Genomic DNA, 23,159 nt, shown 5'->3' on the forward strand with positions numbered 1-23,159 from the left:
AGGACAGAGGGAGTCAGTTTCTCCATCTATCAAATTAGGGCATGGCTTTAAGAAAACAGGTTATGTGGCGTTTAGTTTGAAAGGAGAAAGAATGTGACTCTGTCTCTCTGCATTGTTTGTGTGGTGTGCATGTAAATTTAACATTTTAAAGGGGTGGGTTTTTTTGTGGTTTTGTTTTTTAAAGAAGAAGGACCTGACTTTTTCAGTGTGTCAGGTATCCATCCAAACGAGGTTACGAGCCCAGGTTTCAGCCTGCCCCTGCTCCCCGGGCTGCAGGAGCTCGGGGCGGGAGAGCTGCTGTGCTTCACTGGTCACAGAGGGGACTCCGGGAGCCGCGGCAGCTCCGGCAGCCCGAGGGTTTCTCTCCCACGAGCATCTGCCCATCGCATGACCCAGCTCCTTGGTTCCTCACTGAACTGTGGGATGATGGGTCACAGCACCGCAAGGAACAAATCTTCAGCCGTACCGAGATCTCGGTGACTTGCAAGTACGCTGCTGCTGGCGGGTGGAAAGCTGGTTTATTTTCAAGCCAGTAGCTCGCAGTGTTGATTTTCATCTGGTTTTCCACAGCCCTTTCTTTTTTCAGTTTTTTTTCTTTTTTTTTTTTTTTTTTTGGTTTGGTTTTTTTTTTGTGTGGTTTTTTTGGTTTTTTTTGTTCTCTCTCTGCTAACAGCCAAATATTACTTAGGTATTTTGCTGCTCTCTGCTTCTGCCTGGTTGTCATCTTACAGCGGTAGTTTCAGCAGAATGAACTTATTGGTGGCTGCCTCATGTGTTGTAGTATGGCACTGAACTGCTCCACTGAGCAGTTTTAGGGGGATCACGATCACCTAAAAAACTTTTCTTTGAAGAGTTGAAAGTGGTGAGCTACTTGCGTAGCAAGAAGGGTCTTTGGGGATAAAGAAAACCCATTTTAGCCATACCAAAATGTTGAACAGAGCAGAGTACCCTTTTGGGGTGAGAGCAGCAAAGGTGATTCCCTCCATGGTTGAATTTCAAGAAAGATAGTTGTCATGGTTTATGTTCTTTTTAGTCATGAGTATGCTCTCCAGGGCTCAGTGTCTCTACTTTTGACCTGTGCATAGGCTCAAGCCTAAGCCATAAGTTTAGTAGTAAATTGTCTTCAAGTTCACATTTTGGGGAAATCAAACTCCATGCCATTTCTGCTGCCTGGATGGATGACTGCTGTGATGGAGTGGTGGCTGTGCTTTCATTATCCTAAGCAGTTTTGTGGCCACCACTGGTTTCCCTTTCCAAGCTGTGACTCGTAGAGCATTTTTCTCTACAGTCAGTATTGGCACTGCCTGTTTGCAGCTATAGCAAGTCTGGGTATCTTTCTAGTACCTGCAGTGCATTTGCAGTAGGACAGCTTTAAAGGCCCAACAGTAAATTCTCAATATTCATTGATTCATCTTATATTTATTGTGGTGACTTTAACAAAGCTGATCTCATTTCATATTCATCCCTGTGTTCATACACAATGTTTCACCATAATTCATCATCGTTTAATGGGAATGTTGCCCTGAAACCTTTTTGCTCAGAGGGAAATCTGGATTTGTCTCATCACTGTTTTACCCATAGCAGGTTTGTCAGTCGGGAAAATTTTTCATAGGAATGCTAACATTGATGTGTGAAGCAGATTCAATTGCTGGAAATCAGAATAGAAAGAAAAAAAGTTAATTTCTGCATCAAGGAAGAGAAGCACTAGAAGACAAACTATTGAAGAGTTCTGAACAGGCTTATGAAATAGCTCTAAATCCATATAATTCACTTTTAAAAGGCGTATTACCTACTTCTAATTTCATAATCCAAATTCTGAATTGTAGTTAAAAACACTGCCTTTGGTTTCTTCTGATATTTTCATAGGTCAGTGACTTGATGGTAAGCAATATTTCAGATATTATACAGGGTAAGAGGCTAAGCAGTTATAATGCCAGTCACAACTGCCTTTGCTAACAATACATAAAATATTTACATTTTATTTTCTATACACTTTCTTAGGCACATATGAAGAACTCCTGGAAATTTGAAACTGACTCTTCTGTTCTTCTTGTATTTTTATGGAAATTTGTTACTCATGTGTTCAATTACCCCAGTATTTTTCCTGTAAGTTTTTTTGGGCTATATATTTGCATATTTTAGTTTTTCAGTTAACTTTATTTAGCAAACATTTGATCTGCAGACTGAATAACACTGGGTGTTGCTGTGACCAGGGAAAACATTTTAGCTGAAGTGGAAGAGCAGCCCCTTTCCTTGTTCCTTGTGTGGTGGAGTCTTCAGTAGGGCCTGACACAAAGTCCTTGCAGCCCGTTTGGTGGCTGACATTGATGTGAGTGTGCTCTTCTTCAGCCCAATAAAGGACTCTTTGTTTTAGGCACTTGCTCCCTTTTTTCTCTATAAATGGAGTTTTTCTGTAAATAGTGCTATTACCTGCCTGATGCCCTTTTCCCTTCAAGTTTGACAGCATTTCTCTTCCTTGCCTTATAGTCCACTGCAACACAGACCCCAGCAGTTTATTTCATGTGATGTCTATTTTTCTTCATTTTCCACTGTCTAAAGTGCTCCAGTGTTTCGTTGCTAAGCTCTAATTCTGTTTGAACTCATTATTGTAGAAAAAGTATGGACCCAAAGGTGTGTTTCAAATGGAGAACTCCTTCAGGTTTGGGAATTGCTTTTCTGAAACTGTGAGTAGGGAAAATCTTGCTTGGAATTATTTCAGCATCTTGAGCTGATTGTGGCTAGAAGAGGGCCAGCTCTCTTGGTGCAAAGTGCTGTGGGCACCTGGACAGTGGTCCTGCCAGCCAGGAGAGGGAAGGTGACAGCAGCTCTCCAGGGTGTCCTGCTTGTTCCTTCTGAGACACGGCTGGGCTTAAACATTTGCTTATCTTCAGGATGATTTTACTGTGTGCTTTAAAATGTTTGAAAATGATGTAAAGTCTCCTGCATTAGAATAATATTAATAATTTGGAGAAGAAGAGAGGGCAAAAAAAAGAGCACATTTTCCTGTTAGCCCTCCTTTGGATGCACTGAAGAAATAAGGAGTTACTGAAAACTGTGTTATAACTTGGTACCTAGGCTGGAAAGAGATCTCTTCCAAGACAGTGTGTTTGGCTTGGCCTGCTTTTCTTTGCAGCCAGCTCCAAAAAAAAAAAAAAAAGAGCAACAATTTTTTATCTTTATTGTTGGCTTGTTGCATCTTTCATTTCTGTGCGTTGTCCCTTAGCTCAGGGATGTTTTTTATTCCAGGGCAGCTTTACTCGAGGAGGCTTTCTCAGTCAGTAGTCCAGAGAAATTTCTTCATTCTATCACTGTTCTTCTATGGGATGATCCTGAGGTCTAGATTTGTCCTGTCAGCATGTTGTACCCCTCCCAAAAGAACCTTTTCTTTCTTTTCTGCTTTGGCAATGAGACAGTAGCAGCAATGGTAGAACTGCTGTTGTGGTTTTAATTTGTAATCTGTGCAATCTCCTTGTCAAAGAGGGTGTTTGCCTTCGTGAAGACTTTGGGGTGCATTGTACCATCAGCTACATAAATCATGTACTTTTCTTGATGATAAATTTCTTCTTCAGATTTGAGATAGAACACAGAGACACAGATAAGTTTTGTACATACTTAAACATAGTGTAGTTAAGCTGTTGTGCCAACTGAAAGCATTACCTGCATGTTCTGTGCTCAGCTGGGAGTACTGATCCTCATTCTATGGGGTTCAGAAACCCTCTGTGTGTGGGAGCAGGGCCTGGAGAGCCTGTGGAGTTTGCACCCAAAAGTAGGTACGGCAGCTGCCTTTGGTGTGTACCTTCATAAAATGCAGTTTGATCTTGCTTCCCTTGCAGGTTTGACTGGGCAGTTAGTAGATGGTGGTAAGATGAGGTGAGAAGCAGGAGAGCAGCATACTCCAAGAGCAGCATATTTCTCCCATCCCTCCATTTCCTGGAGTGCATGGAGGGATGGGAGAAAACATGGCAATGATGAGTATACTGCATGCACAGCACATGGTTGTTAGGGCATGTATCTGTGCCTTTATATTGCACAGAGTAATGTACCAAGGACACTTAGAGTACACACAGCAGTGGACTGTCTGGTTTAGGTGAGGTGGGACTTGATCCAGGTAACATCCAAGCATGACAGTATTTGGTGAAGTAATGAGTAATGCTGGCATTGCTGTTGATGTCCACAAAAAACATCTCAGTTTTCCCTGTTGGTATCAAAGTGTAGAGAAGGGTTGTTACTGAAAAATGTGTTTGTTTTCTCATAAACATGCTGTGGTTTCTACTTTGGATGAACTGCTAAAATCCGGTTACATTTACATTATAGTGCTCTTGTGCTGCTGATGCCTTTTAATCATGTTAAATGTGTTTTACAAAATGAAAATTATCCAAAAAAACATTTTAGAGCTGTTTAGTGATGTAAGTATTTGTGATTGTAGTGAAGATAAGTAGCCTTACATTGATCAGAGTGCTGAACATAGACTGAAGTAAGGCCTGAGACATCCTAACTTGAACAGCAGAAGGGCATGATCCAGTGTGTAATACTGTCCCTTGCACGTGGTAGGGTTGTGAAAGCGACTTTTCCCAAAAGCCTAGTGAAGATTTACATCCACCAGTGGTGTTACTAGAGTGACAAGAAGTAGAGACTTCCTAAATTAAATATTTTAGGTGTTTTTAATTTGTCCTAATTCCTTAGAAAAGCTGAATGAAGCTGACAGGCGATGCAGACGTGTTAAGACCTCGGTCAAAGTCCAGTAAAAACCTGATATGAGCTGTAAACTGGTTTTTGCATGTTCAGTTGCAGGGGAGGGTTGTTCCCTGCATTAACAGCCCTGAGCTTGACTCCCTTGGCTCCTTCAGGAGTAGTAAGTCATTGCTGTGATGATATGCCTCAGTGATTTTACTGTCTATGAAATAGAGACCATCTTCATATGAACCTCTGGGGGTTCTTTGTAATAATATTGTATTTTTAAAAAATGGCTGTACCACTCTACATAATCTCTGCTAATCGGTACATAAACCCTGTTTGGCAGTTTAAACTGTATGCACAAAATACGAGATTTGGCTCTGCCTATTAAAAGCTTTACTCTGGTGCAAAGCACATCTTTAATTGTTTCTAAGTGCAGTACACAGGCTTGTCTTTCTGTATACCAGATATTTTCTTTCTTTTTTTTTTTCTGTTCCATTGTATCTCTGAGCAAACAAAATCTTGGCTAAATTGAAGAATTACTTTCTGAAATAAAGCCTTGTTCTGTGGAGTTTGCATAAACTAATCTCCCCTGTTGTTCAGAGTTGATCGAATAAAAATTCCATGTCCATTATTCTGGCATTTTCACCAAGTAATCTTATGTCTGGAGCCAGTTTTCATCTATTTTTAATATATCCTTGATGGATGGGTTTATTTTCTACCTACATATGGCAAAAATGTACTGTTTAAAGCAAGTTGCCCTGCTCCCTCTTTCCCCACAAACAAAGGCACTTTCATTAATCTGCTTTCAGAAGCCCAAAACTAGAAGTTTCTCTTCCTGTGCATGAGTAATTATAGGTGGGCCATGGATTAAATAACCTACTGGAAAATCTTTTTTCATCTGTAGCATGGCTGAGAAGGACTTTGAGAATGAGTCTTGTCTGTTCAAGCCTGTGTACTGTGGAAAAAGGCACAAAAGCCATTGGTAGGCTGGAAAAAATAAGCTGTTTTTCACAGCTTGGCCATTTTTGCCCTCCATGTTGTAGTTGGCATCAGTAATGGAAGGAGGAGTCATCTGATGCTACTGCTAGGTAAAGAGATTTCTTTTCATTTGGGGATTCTAGATCTCTGTTTTAAATAAGTTAAAGTAAAATAAAAACACCTGTTTCTCTGTCAAATAGAATCATAGAATGGTTTGGTTTGAAAGGGACCTTAAAGAAAATCTAATTCCAGCCCTCCTGCCATCTTCCACTAGTAGAGCAGTAGGTGAGAGAGACAAATCATCATCCGAGATTTCCACCATTCCACATTTAGTAATCATGAAAAGACATACCTGAATTTTCTAAAAGGAAGTAAAATCAGCTTCCTTTTCAGGTGGCTTTTTAAGACTGGAAGGTATATGGAGGGATGTGGGGGTTGTTTTCCTTTTTTTTTTTTAAACTCCTCCCTCTAGATAGAGTTAAGGAAATAAAGCTCCACCACTCCTCATTCAAAATCAGCACTGCCCCCTCGTTTGCTGGTGGTCTTGTCTGGTGTAACTTTGCATTTCTCTCACTGTGCTTCCATGCAGCTGCCATTGCTTCCAGATCCAGCCCCTCTTGCTCAGTCTCACATGTGACACTGATAGGACCCACCCGTGAGTGGCTGAAGGCAGAGCCACGCTCTTCCTTGCTCAGGGAGCAGGTACCGTTCCGGTCCATGTACATTGTCCATGGCCCCCACCTCTTGCCACCCACCAGGTCAGGAGAATATCTTCCTGATCTTGTCAGTGAAGTGGTATGGGGGATATCCTTCATGTTTGGAGACTGAATCTCTGGTGTGTGCATGTCCAGAGCGTGGCACCTCATGTTTGGTTTTAGAGTGTGAACGGGATGTGGTAAATTCTGCTTTGATATTAATGAGGAAGCATCTGCCTTTCAGTCTTTGGGCATCTCACACATAGTTTGTTTCCTGGCCTAGTGAGTGTTTTGCTTTTGATTCATAGTTTGTTTTTGGTCTACACAGCTGCAACTTCTGTAACTGACGCTTTCCACATCGAATCTTGTAATTTTCCAGGGTTAAGATTCTGTTTTTATTAAAGAAATGCTGCTTTAACATGTGGTCAGGTGGGCACACAGCAAATCTTCAGAAAGAAGACCAAAGTGTTTTGGTGGTCTTCCCTCTTCCACCTTCCCTAAGCCAAATGTCTTTGGATTGTTTCCATAAATATGCTGCACATCTGTGAATTTCCAAACTTGTGCCATTACCTGTCTGGTACTAGGTCATGCTGGTCCTTCAGATGAGAGTGTGTGTGTAAAAATAATTAAATGCTGTGTTGATTCCTTTTCTAAGTGGTGACACCACAGCACAGAGGAAAGTAAATTTTGCTTTTTGTCCTACCTTCTCAGATGATTTACACTACAAGGAAATTCTCATTAAGGAAGTCTATCAAATAAGCTGGTTTATATAAAGCTCAGTCACAGCTGGTAAGGATTATGTACAGAACAAAATCCAATGTTTGTTTTCATGTGTTTAGATTTCTAAAAGCCATTAAGGAGACCAAAGCTATGTTCTGGATGCCCTTCCTGTAATTAATACATGGTACAGAAAAAAGTGAAGTAGAAAGGACTGCTCATCTCTCTATGATAGATATTTAGTGGCAACAAAATTAACCTGAAGAATTCCCAGTCTTCCGAGTAGAAAGTGAGACTGACCTTGCAGCATGCTTTGAGTACTCACAAATGGAGAGTTTAGTAGCCAAAGCATCCAAGGAATCACGAACTTGAGACTCTGGATGGGATCACGTCCTACCAGCATCTCCATCCAATTCACAGCAAGGGGTTTCCAGGTTAGGACTACTGATTGATTGCAGGGGAAGGGGGCTGGAGAGGTGGTAAGAGTGTGAGGGAGAAGAGGAGGAAAGGCAATATAAAGAAATAGCTGCAGATGTATAGCACCAGGCAAGGTAGACCAAAAGCACAACATTTTGTTTGGAAATTCACTGGCAGGCAGCAGAGCTTGATCATCACCACTGCTGGCATCTCACACAAACCCCTCTCTAAGCAGGAGCCATCTGCTCTCAGGGCCACTGTCACTGTCCAGGTGTGTTGCAGCAATCTGGCACCTTGCTAGTGAGGAAGAGCCCCAGTGGAGTTTATATGGGAAAGAGAGCACTGCAGAGATGGTCACATGGAAAAAAGGTACTGGAGCTGCTTCTTGGACACACTGGAGAAGCAGCGTCCCACCTGAATGTTTAGTCATGTTCAAAGTGGTGCTGGAGAGATTCTTCTCCCCAGCCAATATTTGAGTCAGTCTTGGTCCAAATCTGTCTTCAGCCAGTGCTCAGATGGATGTGGTATGTGCCTGTTACAAGTATTACCATGATTTTTTTGCAAACTTGCTAGTGATAGTACATGTATTTTTTTTAAGATGTGACAGTACAATTTTTAAAGTCTTTTAAGCCAAGGGCTCAGCCATAGCAGAAGATTCTTTTCAATGAGTCTGAATAAAAGTCTGAGAGGATGGGGGAACACCTACCTTCTGAGCATCTATTTCTCCTTACACTCTATTAAGCAAAAAGAAACATATTGGTGCTTTTATCAGGTTCATAAGGGAGAAAACAAAGGGCTATAGGTGACAAATAATTCATTAAGTAGAGATAAAACTATTTTAAATCTGAATATTTTAAACAGCTAATTAAAGTTGGAGAGGCTCAATTTATGCCACTTGGCAACTAAAACAAATGAATACAGTTGTTTTTGTTCTCTGAAGTATAAACTGCTTTCCTTGCTTGAGAAGCATCCTGTTTTCCTTAGGTTGAAGTATGTTTCGAACTTCTTTTCACCCTGAGGATTCACTTTGCCTTAATAAATTCTGTTCCTCAGCAACTGCAGATGTTGAGGCTGGTGTCGTAGTGGCCAGGATGTTTTCTTTCCTTCATCTGTCTGTCTCCCTTTGCTGTTCAAGCTTTTACCTTTTTTTGACTTTTTGAAATTATTTTTTGTTAAACTTTTTATTAAACTATTCACTATACTGTATTTTCTATGTGGGACAAGTAACCACCACTCTTGCACAATTCTGCTATCATACTGCTTTATGGATGTGGATTATTACTTTTATTTTCTTATTATTTATTCTGTGACTAGGCCTTTTCTTATGTAAGAGGACAAATTCATGTCCCAGATGACCTCACTTCTTGTCAAACAGGTGTGTCTGACTTGCAGTGTCATTTCATTGGGACAGAGGAGATGAATACAAATGGGAACTTGTTGAAAAGTAATGAAGGAGAAATGTTTTTATCTAGCAGCTGTCATTTGCCAAACTATTCTGCAGAACAATATGCAATGAATTAAAATTAGGTTGCAGTTTTTAACAGTGTGGGAGAGAAGTGGAACAGATACTTTAAGGGTCTGCTGTGCTCCTTGTTGTGTGGGCAGTGTGGATCTGTGCAGGAGCATGTTTGTGTGCTTGCATATGTAAATTTGGGCACCTGGGTATGCACCCATCTGGAATGAGTTGGGCTCATATTTTTGTAGGATCAGACAAATAAACCTGTGCTAGGCAGTTAAATATCTTGGATGTCCGTTACCTAAGGCTGAAAACACAGGCTGGCTTTCTACTTCACCTCCCTTGGAATGAGTTGGGAATGGTACAAGGTGCCTCTACTTGACTAGCCTGTTGATATGCTAAATAATACTCCCTGTATCCAACACTTGTGTGGATGCCATATATCCTTGCATGCTCAGTTATCCCTACAAACAGTTACAACAACTTGTTTTGTTGTTTAGAAAGCATATTGAAAAAAAAAAAAAGAAAAGGATGTAGGCTTTCCTTGGATGAGCTGCATTAAAAATCAGTGTAGTGTTCTGACACTGGCTCTGTGGGGTAAGGAAATGATGCTGGTACTGGTGGACCTTTCTGTGCTAGGCAGTGTGCAAATACCCCATAGCAAATAGTCCTTGTGCTCAAAGGGACTGTGGTGTCAGTAGACAAGGCCTGCATTGGGAGAAGGAGCTCAGACCAAATAAACATGGGATGGCAGCAAGCACCTTGCCAGGAACAGGGTTATTTATTGCTTTGTTTGTTTTTTGGGGGATTTTTTTTGTCCGTTTTGTGATGAAAGGGAGTCAGTTACATGACAAGAGGACAAAATTGAGCTCAGAGGAGAGAAAAAAAGGAGTAAGTGAAACTTGGAGAAGCAGATGCAAGGACATGACAAGGCAGGAGGAGAAAGCCCAGCATGACACGCTGAAATGTTTGGGGAGAACAGAGAGCAGGAGCAGAGGGAGAGGAAGGTGTTGAGGAAGGCAGTGGACATGGCTGAAATGACAATGGTGACCATGCTGTGGTGAAGAGAGAGAAGGAGACCTGTGTTCAATGTGAGCTGGATGCCCTGAGATGGTCTTGAGGGTCACTGAGGAGCAGAAGGAAGAGAAAAAGAGAGTTGGCTTGAGTCTTGAGCAGAAATGGAGTGGGGATGGACTGATGATCTCACACTGTGCTGGTGTCAGATGCAGTGGGGTACTTTGCTGAAGGCAAGATACAACTTTTTACTTTTAAGTAATGATTTAGTGATCACTAAGGCTAGTGCTTAAACAAAACTCATCCCAGTAAGTGAAATCCATTATGAGAGTACATCTGCATTGATTGTCATGCTGGATCTTTATCCTCTCCCAAGTGTAGGATGGCACATTATCTCAGCTTTCTTCAGACAGATGGTTAATCCATAGTCTTTTGCTGTCTCAGCACACCGATTGGGGATGAACTTGAGACAGATGGAAAGTTGAAGTCAGGTTCTATAAGTAAAAAAGCGTACATTGGTTCACTCTGTGGAGGCCTTTAATTTTCCGCAGTGAAAAAAAAGGTGCCAGATATTAAATAGAAATATTCCTGACATCTGTGCTGCAGAAAGAAGCCCAAGCAGGGGAAACCAAAACACAATGGTCTGTGTTAAGCAGTAAGACAGGTAGTGTTATCACAGCAGTCCCATTGGACTTTTAAATGCAGGGGTTATGTTTCATAATCCATCTTTTGCTGGAAATGGATCAAAAAAAAAAATGCTGACCACAGAGCCTGCACACAGGATTTTGCTGAGCTGTGGCAGATGACTTGCATGTCTGTCTTCTGACAGAGCTTTCTGTAATTTGAGTCATTAGTAGCTGTTTAAAAGCAGGTTAGGTGTGTGTACTTTTCTCATTGTGGTACTTTTGAACATTGCATATGATCTTGCTCTGTAGCACCTTGAGGTTGATGAGGTATTTTCCCCACCTTAGATGGCAAGCCAAAAATTGTTCTTCTTGCATTTCAGGATCATGAAAAAGTCCAGTGAGGATTTGGGTGTTTTCTTTCATTTACATTTGGTAATGTTAGAGATGACACAGAAGAGAACACGCCACTGTGGGAGGTGTGGTGACAGTCATGGGTATTTGGCTTTGTGCTCTTTGTTCCTGTTGCTTGTTAAAATTTAAGTAAATAAAGAGCTAAATTTTCCCTTGAGCTGGGATGGTATTTCAAGAGACTTTTGCTGTAACTAAGAGAAGTTGCCTGAGTACTCTCAGGGGATGCATTTGTTGTCAGTGTCATTACGATCCTGTAGTGAACTGAGTTGCAGCATAGAGGTGGTCTACAGAACCTGCTGAATACTAAATACATGCAAATGTAAGAGATGTGCACGTATATAGCAGTAAATCTGTTCCATAATGTATGTAGTTTTTCTCTAGGTCTCATATAAAACTGTGACTATATGGACTCTAAACAGTAGTATTTTCTTCCAAGCAGATAAAATGGTGTTCTGTTGTACTATGAAAGTACACCCTCAGGGGTGCTCTTGAGGTTGGTTTCCTGATTGGATATTGTACATTCCACCTTTACAGCCCTTTAAAATATTTAAATATCACTGTGAAGATAGTGTGAAATACAAAGTTGGAAAAAACTATTATACTTCATGTTTGATTTTTGCATATTTTCAAACCTCAGAAAATGAAGTGATGCTTCATTAAAACTAAGATTTTCTAGACAATAAGTGTAAATACTTGCAATATATTTAAATAGCATTATAACTTCAGCAGAATACAGGATTTTAAAGAACTGAGTTGCTTTGTCTCTGCCATTATGAGTTATCTGTAACATAACATTTAACACTCATAAGATGTTATACTGCATATACTTCACCCTACTTCTTCTCAGATTCATTCATGTGAAGCACTTATTTTCAGCACACAAATATATATAGAAAACTTAATGCTGACTATAGTAGAACTAAAGTACTTGAGAATATTTAGGACATATATATGGAATAGTTTGAGGCCTGCTGGTGCTCTTGATTTAGATCATAGAAAATGTGGTCTGAATTTACCAGCATTAAAGATACAATTGTAAACAAATACCACTAAAAATTGTGCCATAAAATAATGGCAGCTGCTGTTTTCTCTGTCGTTGCTGATGAGCCTCATTGTGATAGATAGGGGTTAGATTCTGACAGACTGGGCTGTTGGTCTTGTCATTTGCATTTTCCTGGGGTTTATTGGTAAAATACGGGTCAGCATTTTATAGTTAGCACCGTTACCGACAGCTTGACATGCACTCATATTTAGTGCTATCAGAATGACACTTCTGCTTATGTAAACTTACATGCTTATTACTTATGTCTCCCAAGATAATTGTTCGCTAAACAAGGCAAATGTAAACAGGAGGCTATTTTTTCAGAAAGTTGCTCCTTCAGCTTCCTGTCCATCCCAAAGGTCAAATCCTTTTCTGTGAGACCAAAAACAGCTGCTGACGCAGTGGTGACAGTGAAGAATGACAATATTATGATCTATGGTATGGTTAAGAACTCAGAGTTAAAGGCTGTAACAGAGAAACATCCTTTCAGCAGGTTTCTGCAAACTTAGTAAGTGGCAAAAAAAAAATGCTTTTGAAATGGGCACTCATTTAGAATGCTTATTTCTTCATAGTTCAGTCTTTAAGTACTTTATTCCTTCAGAGGTCTTAGCTGCTGTGGTGCGTTGTACACATGTATTTCCTACATTGTACAAAATACCTGAGGTATTGGAAAAAGCTACCACCATATCTGAATAACTCAAGAGTGTTTTCTCTAGCCCTGTTCATATTGCCATTGTGCAGTGGAAAGTTTTATTAATAAAAAAATAGTGCAGCACACTGAGGCTTGTGAAAGCTCAGGTAAAGAGCTGACTGATGATGGGGTAGGAGACTCAGCCCAAGCTACCACCTCTGATAGTCTGCTCTCACCTCATCTTTCACCATTGCTGCTCAAGTTGGTTTCTATCTATGAAAGGATTTGGGATGGATGCCCAGGTTCCTGGAAGTGCTGTGACCAAGGTGCAACTGTCAGATAAATTCTTTTGGACTAGTGGTAGCAAGAGTTTTGCTGGCACCACTGTGGGGACAGTGGCAGAAGAAAAAATAAAACCACACATCAGGGGCTCTTCTGTGATGATCTGTTGCGGTTTAAAAAATTAACTCTGTCCCAGAAAATTTACTCATCCTGGCCAAACCCAGTACCTGAGGTCTGGCACAGGCTTTTGAAACAGGCTGTGGAGCAGATATTTGTTCTGCATGAGGCTCAGTGCCCATGCTGAGTTCATCCCCAGCACTCAAAGCCATTTTAGGTTTGCACATAAGAGCTCTACTGATTTCCCTTCCAAATAATCTTCTACAAGCCTGTGGAAGAGGTTGCATTTATTCATAGCCACCTGTTTGTTTGTTTATCATGGACTAGGGGGGGGGAAGTTTATTAGACATTAAGTTTACTTTTGGTTCAGCTTTTAATGCTGGATGTTCTGCCATTCAGGATGTTTCACTGGGCAGCTTTTGTTGTGCTTTAAAAAAAAGTTTAATCACTTCTCTCTAGCTTCCCTTCCATATTTTTTGTGACATTTCAGTGATATTTGTCTAATTATGCTATTATTTTTTTTCTTTGATTAAAAAAGGCAGAAGGTTTTTTAAATGTGTTCATTTTTGTATTAAAAGAAGGTGATATTTCATAGCATGGTTGGATTGGAAGAACCCCAAGAATGATCTGATTCCAACCCCCTCACTGCGGGTAGGGGTTTCACTCACTAGATCAGGTCGATCAGGGCCCCATCCAACCTGGCCTGGAATGCTTCCAGAGACAGGGCATCCACAACATTTCAAGGAGAATCAGGTTTTCTGGAGTTGGCTGGAAGCTGGTGTCCCCTCATGGTAAACTACTGTGTTCCTACTTGCAGTTAGGAGATGCAAAAGTTGAGTGCTCTTAATAACTGGGTTGAGAGGGGTGGGATGCTTACTGGAGGGGAGAGTAACTGCCCTTTTTTGAAGGTGATGGTCTAGGGCAAGAGAGAGTCTTGCTATGGGTCTGATTTTTTTTTTTTTTCCCAAAAGACAAGAGAAATATGCTAGTTTTATATGGGAAACATCTTGGAGAAAATGCACATAAGAGAAAACGGGAACTTACTGGAGAATTTCTGGGGTAACCTCATTGTGGCCTTTCAGTACCTACAGGGAACCACAAGAGAGCTGGAAAGAGATTTTATACAAGGACATGTGGTGACGTGAAACTGAAAAAGGTTAAGTTTAAATTCGGTATTAGGAAGAGATTATTTACTGTGGGGGTGGTAAAGCTCTGGAACAGGTTGCCCAGAAAAGTTGTGGTTGCCTGGAAGTGTTCAAGGCCAGGCTGGATGGGGCTTTGAGCAACCTGCTCTAGTAAAGGTGTCCCTGGCCATGGCAGGGCTGTTGGAACTAGGTGGTCCTTAAGGTCCCTTCCAATCCAGACCATACTATGATTCTTTGTTAACTGTGGCAGAAAAAAAAAAAATATTTTCTTTGAGAAAGCAGTTAAAAAAATGCTTGCCTGTTGCAGGAAAAGAAATGGCAATTTCCCTTATTTTTTCATACCATTCCATTATTTTTATGTGTATTCCTTGTTCTCAGCAATCAGTTGAATTTCTCAGTATTTAAACTGATATTTAAGAGTTAAATGTTGACAACTAGCAAACCTTTCAGAGTAGTAACCCAGCTAATGGTACAGCTGCCTCAATGAGATGTGCTGCTAAAGCTAGAGAAACTGAAAAAGAAAAGAAGTTGGCTAATTCTCAGTAGAGGGTAGCAATGGCAGGTAAAAACATTGTCAGTTAAAACATATTTTATCATGATTACCACAGAACTCATTATTATGATTAAAGATGTACTAGCCATGACATGCCAGCTACATGCTGGTAGCAGAAAATACCTGCTGTTTGTAGGTTATTATCAACCTCCTTTGAAGAAAATCAGTCTTTCTTTACATTTGCAATGCAATGAAACCCCAGGCATTTCTTTGTATCTTTAATTTAAGCATGCTTTTCAAACGCAGACACACAGCTGCAGTGAGCAACAAAATGGGTTTGTCATGTTTCATGGCATCCCACTAAACAAAAAGGGATTTTTTGCCAGTGTCTATGTTAACATTTTGAGATTGACTGTTGAAATTAGAATCTGTCTGTCTATCTATCTATCTATCTATCTATCTATCTATATGAATGAAACAGAAGAAACTTTGTTAACAGTACTTAACAGAGTACTGCACCCTATTTTGAAACTATAATTTTAATTCTAATTTCTAATGTTATGTTGTACCTTTAGTAACATTAAGGGAAATTGCTACCATGAAGCAAAATCACTAACTGTCCCAAAGTCATTGGTTTTAAACTATGATTTGCCTATCATGGAGTCTGATGGAAAAAAATTACACAAATGCAAGTATAAAATGCAAGTTCAGGTTTAACTAAGCCCATTTCAGAAAGAATTTATTCAGAGTGTTTGCAGCAGTTATTTTTCATGCAGAAATCTATGTTAAGCATCAGCTTCATTAAGCTCAAGTTACTTGGTCAGATACTGTGCAAATATTAAACTGCCTGCTTTGTCAGTGAACCGGCGGATGTGTCATTCCTCCTATCTTTATTATTTTTTAAATAATTCAGCACATGTGCACTATTAGCACTGTAATGTGAACTCTCCCATGCTGAGGATTTTATTTTGCCTGAGAAGAAAATGAGCTTTGTCTTTCAAAAGGTTGTTGATATCTTGCCTTTTATGACCAGCTATTTTCTCCTGATGAACACATCTCAGTAACTATGTGGTAGTAAGCCTAAATATTTTAGGAAGAGAAAGCCCTTCCATTTGCAGTTGTGTATTTGTAAACTCACTGGTTTTACTAACTACAGAAACTCAAAGACTGGCTAGTCATGTTTTAAGAGGTCAGTCTATGCCTATTGCTTAACATAACATTAAATCACAATTTCTATTTCTCTTTCCAACATGACTTATTTAATTCTTTATTTTTTTAGAATTTGATCCTTTCTGTATCCTCTTTTTTTTTCTTATTGACTGATGTAAATTCAGCTTTCTTTCTATCTCCATTTTTTTTCCTATGCCTCTCACTGTTGCAACTTACCTTGGATGGCAGGTTATTGGTTACTGCCTACGGGAGCCTTTTCCAGGAGCTAATTTAGCTGTCAGTCTGAAATTGGTAAAAAGGATGAAAGATGGATCATAGGCCTGGGGCATGCCTAGACCAATATCTAGCATATCCCTATCTGGAAGTACGCTTATTAAAAGATTTGAAAAATATTTTTTCCCAATCTTGCTCTGCCATCATTTCATCCAGCTAAGAAAAACATTTTCACAGTGACACTACTGATTCTTTGGCAGCTCTCTTTTTTTCTGAAAGGAGAAAACAGTATTTAGATACAAGATCAATAGAAAAACAAATAGACTATTATATTCCCTAGAGAAACCCCTAGAGAGAAGACAGATGTGCAGAAATTTAATATTCTTGTAGGCAAAAATCACAAACATGGGGGTTCTGTTCAGCTGAAATGAGCTGTGGTAAATGTGTATGAAATAAACATTTAAAAAGGAGTAATAAAAAAAGGAACGCTTTCGGGCTTGGCTGAGGTGCTGTGTTTGAATTTGTGACCCCTTCAAAAAGTAATTTTGCATCTACAAACAGTGCGTACCTTAATATTATATGGTTCAGGCACAACTTCATATAGTGAGCAAAAGGAAGGTCTCTTGCCATCGGCTCTTTTAAGATGTACTCGTCCATTCACAAAGTTCATACAGAGAACTGTGTCTTTAATATTGCCTCCATTTTTTCTGAAGATAATTATATTCTTCTGCATGACCTTGAGCCTGTTGGTACTCGAACTAGGTATGTGCTTTGGTTTCTTTTCCAGAATAATTTGCAAATAAAAGTAATCAAAATATGACTTCAATTTTTAGTAACAAATTATGTGTGTCCATCCACTTTCTGTCCTTACAAGTCAAATCCTCTTGGTGTATCTACTCAATGAAAGCAGTAAACTTAAACTTTCTGTACCTGCTGTGTCAAGCTTCTTCCTGGAGCTCCTGCACTGAACATTTAGCTAGGATGACGAAGGGTTTCCCTCCTGTTGGAGGGGCTGCAGGATGAGTGTTAAAGAAACAAGATAATTGGCTGATGTCACACTTCAGTTGATGTTCTTGCGCCTAGCCACAAGTCTGTTCGGAGGATTACACATTTAGCTTTTTGGGAAAACACAAATTTTCCTCCCAGCCAGTCCGTTTTTCCAATCACATTTGTGTCAAGGTCATCATTCTTTTCTTTCACCTTTGAATTTGCCTGACACTGAAAACTAGCTGTGGATCAATAGACCTTGCGTTTAATTTTAGCCACACAAATACTGTCACGGAGCTGTGAAAACACTGCTGGTTTCTATTCTTAGTATTTAGCATGTATCAGAAGCTGCTACAAGCTTCTGCCAGCTTGGACCTCGTTTGGGTTGGACTAGATTCTCTACGTGCAAAATTCCATACTTTCCCTTAAGGAATGCATTTTCCAAAGTACAAGATATAATAGGGGTGTGTGTGTGTCAGAGGATACAGGGACGGAGAAATTTGTAAGAAAGGGAGAAATTCAGTAGTAGTATATGCAGATGTTAAGCTACTTTTAAGTACGTTAAATCATACCTTTTACTGATGTGTTCTTCAAAACAGCATAATTTTACCTTTGCCAACAGCTTTGTGTAATTCAGGCATTTGAATTACAAAATTGTAATTACCAAAATTGATTTAAAGGGAGTTGTGTATGCATAGCATATCATCTTAAAAGTAGATACATTAGCATTTCTGCTAGCATTTTTCACTTTCTGTCTCATGATTCCTTGAAAATTTGAAAATTGATTCCTTTGAAAATTTGAGAACTACTTACTAGACAGTTCTAACCTAAATGGAATATGTACCTTTGCACCTCTTTAGTTGGCACTGTAGATGTCTTTTGTGAGTGTCTATGACTCTTGATTGTGGAATTCCTTAATGGAATTCTTGTGTGCTTTTATGTATGTCGTCAAATGTCTCTTTTATTAGAGTGGAAATACATATGAAGAGAGGTTCACTAATGTGAATGTGTGGATCATGAACCTGTGGATAGCAAATTTTGTTATTCTTACTTGAAGATAGTCTTGCCAGGAAAATAATGTAGGCTTCCAGAAGGAAAATTTGTGTTAACACTAGAAGAGGATCTTTAAGAAATTTCTTGTATGATGATCTTTTTCCTCTTCTCCAGATTCAGAAATCTGGAAGAAAATCTAAGGATGAAGGGTGATTTTTTTTAAGGTTCACAAATGCTAAGCAGTGCATACCTACAAGCATCTGATGGAATCTGATGGAAAAGTTATGATCAGATAAGAAAACTGAGAAGGTCTATCCAGAATGAAGACCCTTAGGAGTCAGAAAAAGGAATTCAAGTATGCACTAATTGGTCCTGTTTTTGTAGAAACTGATCTTCTGCAGTGTTGTTTGGTTGCTGAAGGATGTAGATTTTCATTATTAGGTGTTTTGAATTAGGTGGTATACAGCTAGCAAGAGATCTGGGGTTAGAGCTCCAGACATCATGTCAATTCTGCTCTCTATTTGCCAATAGAAGAAAAAAACAAGACAAAAGAAGATGAAATTAGTCAATGATCAATACTGTTGATATGTACGTTACAAACCGGCAGGACGCGAAGCACATTTGAATGTCCTGGATTTTTACTGGGAATTTCTCACCAGCCCTTGAGATGATGGTCCATGTTTCTCACTACAGCTGTACTTGGGTAGGAAGGGGATGGTGCCTCTGCATTCTGGATGCACGGGGCCTCTTTGAAGAAATCTTTGCAGGGAAGACAGGTGCTTATCTATGCATTAATTTAGGTCTGAACAACTTTTGCATTAATGGCACTTGGGGACATGATTTAGTGGCAGGCTTGGCAGTGCTGGGAGTGATGGACCCAATGATGTTAAAGGTCTTTTCCAAGCTACATGATTCCATTCTATAATTCCATATTTCATGTGTGACTCTACCCTGTCAGAGGTGCATAAACTCCATCTTATTTCAAAATTGGGGTGCTGAGGCCTGCTGCAAGCTGGAGGACTGTACAGCAAGGAAAGACTGGGGAAAATGTGGTGTGGGACAGACAAGGTTTGTCTCTCAGGGACATGAAGTCATCCTAAAGGTTCTTGCCTTTGGCTGCACAGCTTTAGTCAGAGTTGTAAAAAATTAATTTTTCACTTGCTGAAAATCACTGAGCACTCTTCACAAGCATCTGTTTCTTCAGAGAGAGACAGAGTCTATGTGAAAAATGTTCTGCAGTGAGGACTGGGTGCAATAGCAAATATCAACTAATTTTTTGGCTGGAGCTTACATTCATTTTGACTGGTTTCGACTATATTCCTTGGCTTTCCAAAAGCTGCTGTGTATCAAAAAATGGAATTTTAAATGTCAGAAAAAAAGGGGCCCAACCCCCTGCAGATAATTCACGTTGTCCAGAAGGGAAGAGACATGTGAGGAGCGGTGCTAACAGCCTTTTGTCTCCACGTCCCCTAGTGTTTTTTTCTACTGTCTTGTTTGAAAGCAGATTGTGCGTGAAGGGTATTTAAAAATATCCAAACTGATCAAAATCATCTATGGCATGGAGGCAGAAATAGCCGGGAAAACAAACAGAGCGGAGATGAAATATGGATGAGATAGACATACCAGTGTTTCATGAAAGAGAGAGCTTAAAACCAAAAGCCAAGAAACACAAATACAGGGAGTTAAAGTACAGATACTTTATGATTCACATTACTGTCTTCAATTAACTATGATATAGAATTGCGCGATTTTTTCCTTTCAAAAGAGAAATCCATCTCCTTGCTTATTTTTCCACTTGCTGCTTTCTGTTTAAGTTAATTCAGCAGTAATTGGATACACTGTGTCTAATTCTTAATAAATCAACGGAACTTTATGGTGATATTGACAGTGGCTTTGCTTGCCCCATTGTTTCTATCAAGAGTTTTATTCTGCTTCAAAACAATTTGCTGTGAACGCCCTTGTTTGTTTGCCACACTGGGCTTTGTTCTGGCTGAAAACTTTGATTTATAACTGTATATAATTGATGGCTGTGGGGTAGGTGGACTATAGCTATTGCTCCTCCTCTTTTAATCTAGCTTTGCGTAGAAATCCATGTAGTGGAGCATTCTCAAGGGAACCAGGCTGGGAAATTCTCTGTATACCCAATGGGAGGCCATTAATCATAGTGAAGAGTCCCTTACTGGCTGCAAGCATGTTTGTGAAAGTCAGGAAAACAAAAGTGGACCACCTCAAAATGACTGATCAAGAGAATAGACGTTAAAGCCAATGTATTCATTGTGATACATCAAAAAAAAAGAATAAAAGGAATAGTTTATGCATTGAAGTATATTTATTCAGATATATTTGGCACATTTAAAGATATTTTATACACTAGTAAGTAACTGTAATTGTAGTTGTTAGAGATCAGAATCCTAGGAAAATGAAATAAAAGTTTTGATGATTGCTACTGTGGATCTGAGAGAAACTTTGAAAGCACCAGATAAGAAATGCCCAAAGCATTTGCTGAAGGTGTGTTAGAGCTGAGCTGGTAAAAGAATTGCGCTGAAAAGTCTAAAATGTCAGGTGAAAATTTGATTAATATTTGTCACAAAAATGTCCTGTTCAGAACTACAAAAAAAAAAAAAATTAAAAATTTAAATTTTACTGTTTTTTAGATATAGTTTTTTTTCCTGCAACTTGTGCATTTTGGCTGTGGTCCAGTGCAGATGAGGAAGCACCTGAGAGCACCTGCAAGCTCTCAGAGGTGGCACTCACCTGCATGCTGTGAAGCCCAAACCCCCACATTATCAGGACTGGGGTCTCAGTGCTTCTGCAGGTCCTGCTGTCTTCTCCTGTCCTTCACAAAAATGTTCTGATCAGCTGCAAACCTAATGGGTTCCAGTTGTGACTGCTCCAAAGGTATTGGTACAACAAAGTGATTGTGCTCGAATTTGAGCATATCCAAGTTGGATATGAGATGGAGTTACAGGAGGTATTTTTGTGATTAAAATTTCTGCCCAGCAGGGAGGAATGAAGGAAGCAAAGAGGCTCAAATGCAGCATTTTTAAGCACTGACAGTCTGGACTTTTTCCCATAAAAATAGCCATAAACTATAGGAAGAGAAGCATTGTAACATGGCATAACAACATTAGCTTTATTTACTAGGCAAACAGTTGTGGGTTTTTACTTTAGAGGATAAATTTGATGCAAAGGTAATGCTACAGTTTGTGTTCTCATGAAGCTGTGGTAGAGCTGCACACTTATCAGTTAAGTTAATAAACTCATCAGTTTATTTACCTCACAAAAGTCTTCAATGAACCTTCCTACTGATTCCTAACAATTCCAGCCTATGCACTTTAAAAGAGTTACTGAAATTCATATAGAATTTTCTTGAATAAGGCTAAATGTAAAAATGGAAATAGTGCTTTCCAGAAATTATTATACATTGTTTCAATAATCTGATAAAATAAGATGGAAACATTTTCTCCAGACACTTTACAGTACATTTTCTGTACAGTAAAAGCTACAACTTATCCTGACAAAATAATTACAAAGTTAAAAATGGCATAGCAAGTAGTAAATTAAATCTTAATACAATATGTGGAAGAATCAATGTTCATTCTGAAGCATTAAATATTTTTTTTCTTAGTTTATACTGAATTTATGGCATTGGGGAATAGGAATAAGATATAAACTTACATCTGGTAATTTTTTAAAGATCAAGGGGAAAAAAACTAACTTTCCTGTGCTTAAGAGAAATAAAAACGCACCTTAGTCTTCTTTTTCCTATTTATGGAAAGAGATTAATTTCAGATACGTGTTTTGCCATTTCCAGTACTTGTGTCCCATTTTTATTCAATACTGCTTTATACATTAGCATGACTTAATTTCTTTTTTTCTCATACTAAGTTGAAAGGAAAATGCAGTCTATGTCCCAAAGATGTATATTCATGCTTGAATCAAAGCACATGTCAAGCCTTGGTTATTTCAAGTTAAGCAAATGCTTGTGCTGTTCTCTGAGCTGCAACTTGCACCCTTATGGACTTTATTAAATTGCAGCCTTGTCAAACTGAGTGCTGTGTCCTATTTTAGTGGTGTTCCACACATGGGTGTAACACTGCCACTAATCTTAAATTCCTTTTAATTACTGCCCCTTCACTTGTTTTCTTGTTTCCTGGTATGGTGGAAGTCCAACCGGAATGAAGTCCAGGCTTAAGTGTTCACCTCAGCTATTCATCTTAGCTTTCCCTATTGTTATGCTTATGCAGAGTTTTTATTAGACTCATGGGATCAAAATGTATTCCCTTAGTTTTACAAAAAATGAATAGCTTTTGTACGTTCTTCCCATTTAAAGTAAACACAGCGAGTTTTTAAAGTGCTCTTTTTTTCCCCAATAACTAAAATATGGTCATCTGTTCTAAGCATAAATCATAATTTCATTATCAACAGAGAGAGGTCCAACGCAATATATATGTATAGTTGAATGATATAAGTGGCATTTCTGTGTAAAATGTATTCCCTTGCCCAAGTAAACACTTCATAACAACATGAGTGAAAGGGTGTATTTAAAAAACGAAGGCTTAAAGCACGTTACTTACGAGTTATACGGAATGCAGTTTTTGTAAAATATGAAGCTCACTGGATATGATCCAAACCAGCTGAACTATGTTAAAAGGTATAATAAACAGTCATAGCTTTGCATGCAGTTATTTAATTGGCAAATAGATTTTTCTATCACTGTCACTGGCAATAGCAGCCATTTGATACCAGGGCTTGGATTAAATGTTTCATCAGTAGTGCCTATTTAAGGATCTTTATGGAACAACAAGTTAGTCCCCTGGGCAAGCCCATGTCAACTGCAATAAAGAGATCCACACAAGTGAATGAGATGTATTTTTGCAGGATTTACAGGGAGGCTACGATTCTCTTTTCTATCTGGATGCTTTGAGGACTGCTTCCCATTTTGTTTAACAGCAGTGTCTGCTGGTGGCAAATATTGAACACTGAACATTGCATCTCCAAAGGATTTTTATAGTTTTCTTGTGGAAACGGATTCATAAATGGTTCTCATCTCTCTGGAAATAGGTGAGTCTCTGATAAAAACAGATATTTCAGG

General features: G+C 39.2%; 1 protein-coding gene across 6 annotated transcripts in view; it reads left to right on the top strand.

Annotated features, from left to right (window-relative positions):
• RARB (retinoic acid receptor beta) overlaps nt 1-23,159 on the top strand; it is a 320,712-nt gene that overhangs the window by 73,740 nt on the left and 223,813 nt on the right. The window contains exon 3 of one of the 6 annotated variants that reach the window (XM_077176829.1): nt 6,245-6,357. The exons of 4 other annotated variants lie outside the window; for them this stretch is intronic. The gene's annotated coding sequence lies outside the window, so the exon portion shown is untranslated. Of the gene's footprint in view, nt 1-6,244; nt 6,358-22,995; nt 23,129-23,159 lie in introns of those variants that run through there. One more of the 6 variants, XM_077176839.1, reaches the window with a different exon arrangement.

The sequence above is a fragment of the Agelaius phoeniceus genome, chromosome 1 (genome assembly GCF_051311805.1).
Source record: "Agelaius phoeniceus isolate bAgePho1 chromosome 1, bAgePho1.hap1, whole genome shotgun sequence".
NCBI lineage: Eukaryota > Metazoa > Chordata > Aves > Passeriformes > Icteridae > Agelaius > Agelaius phoeniceus.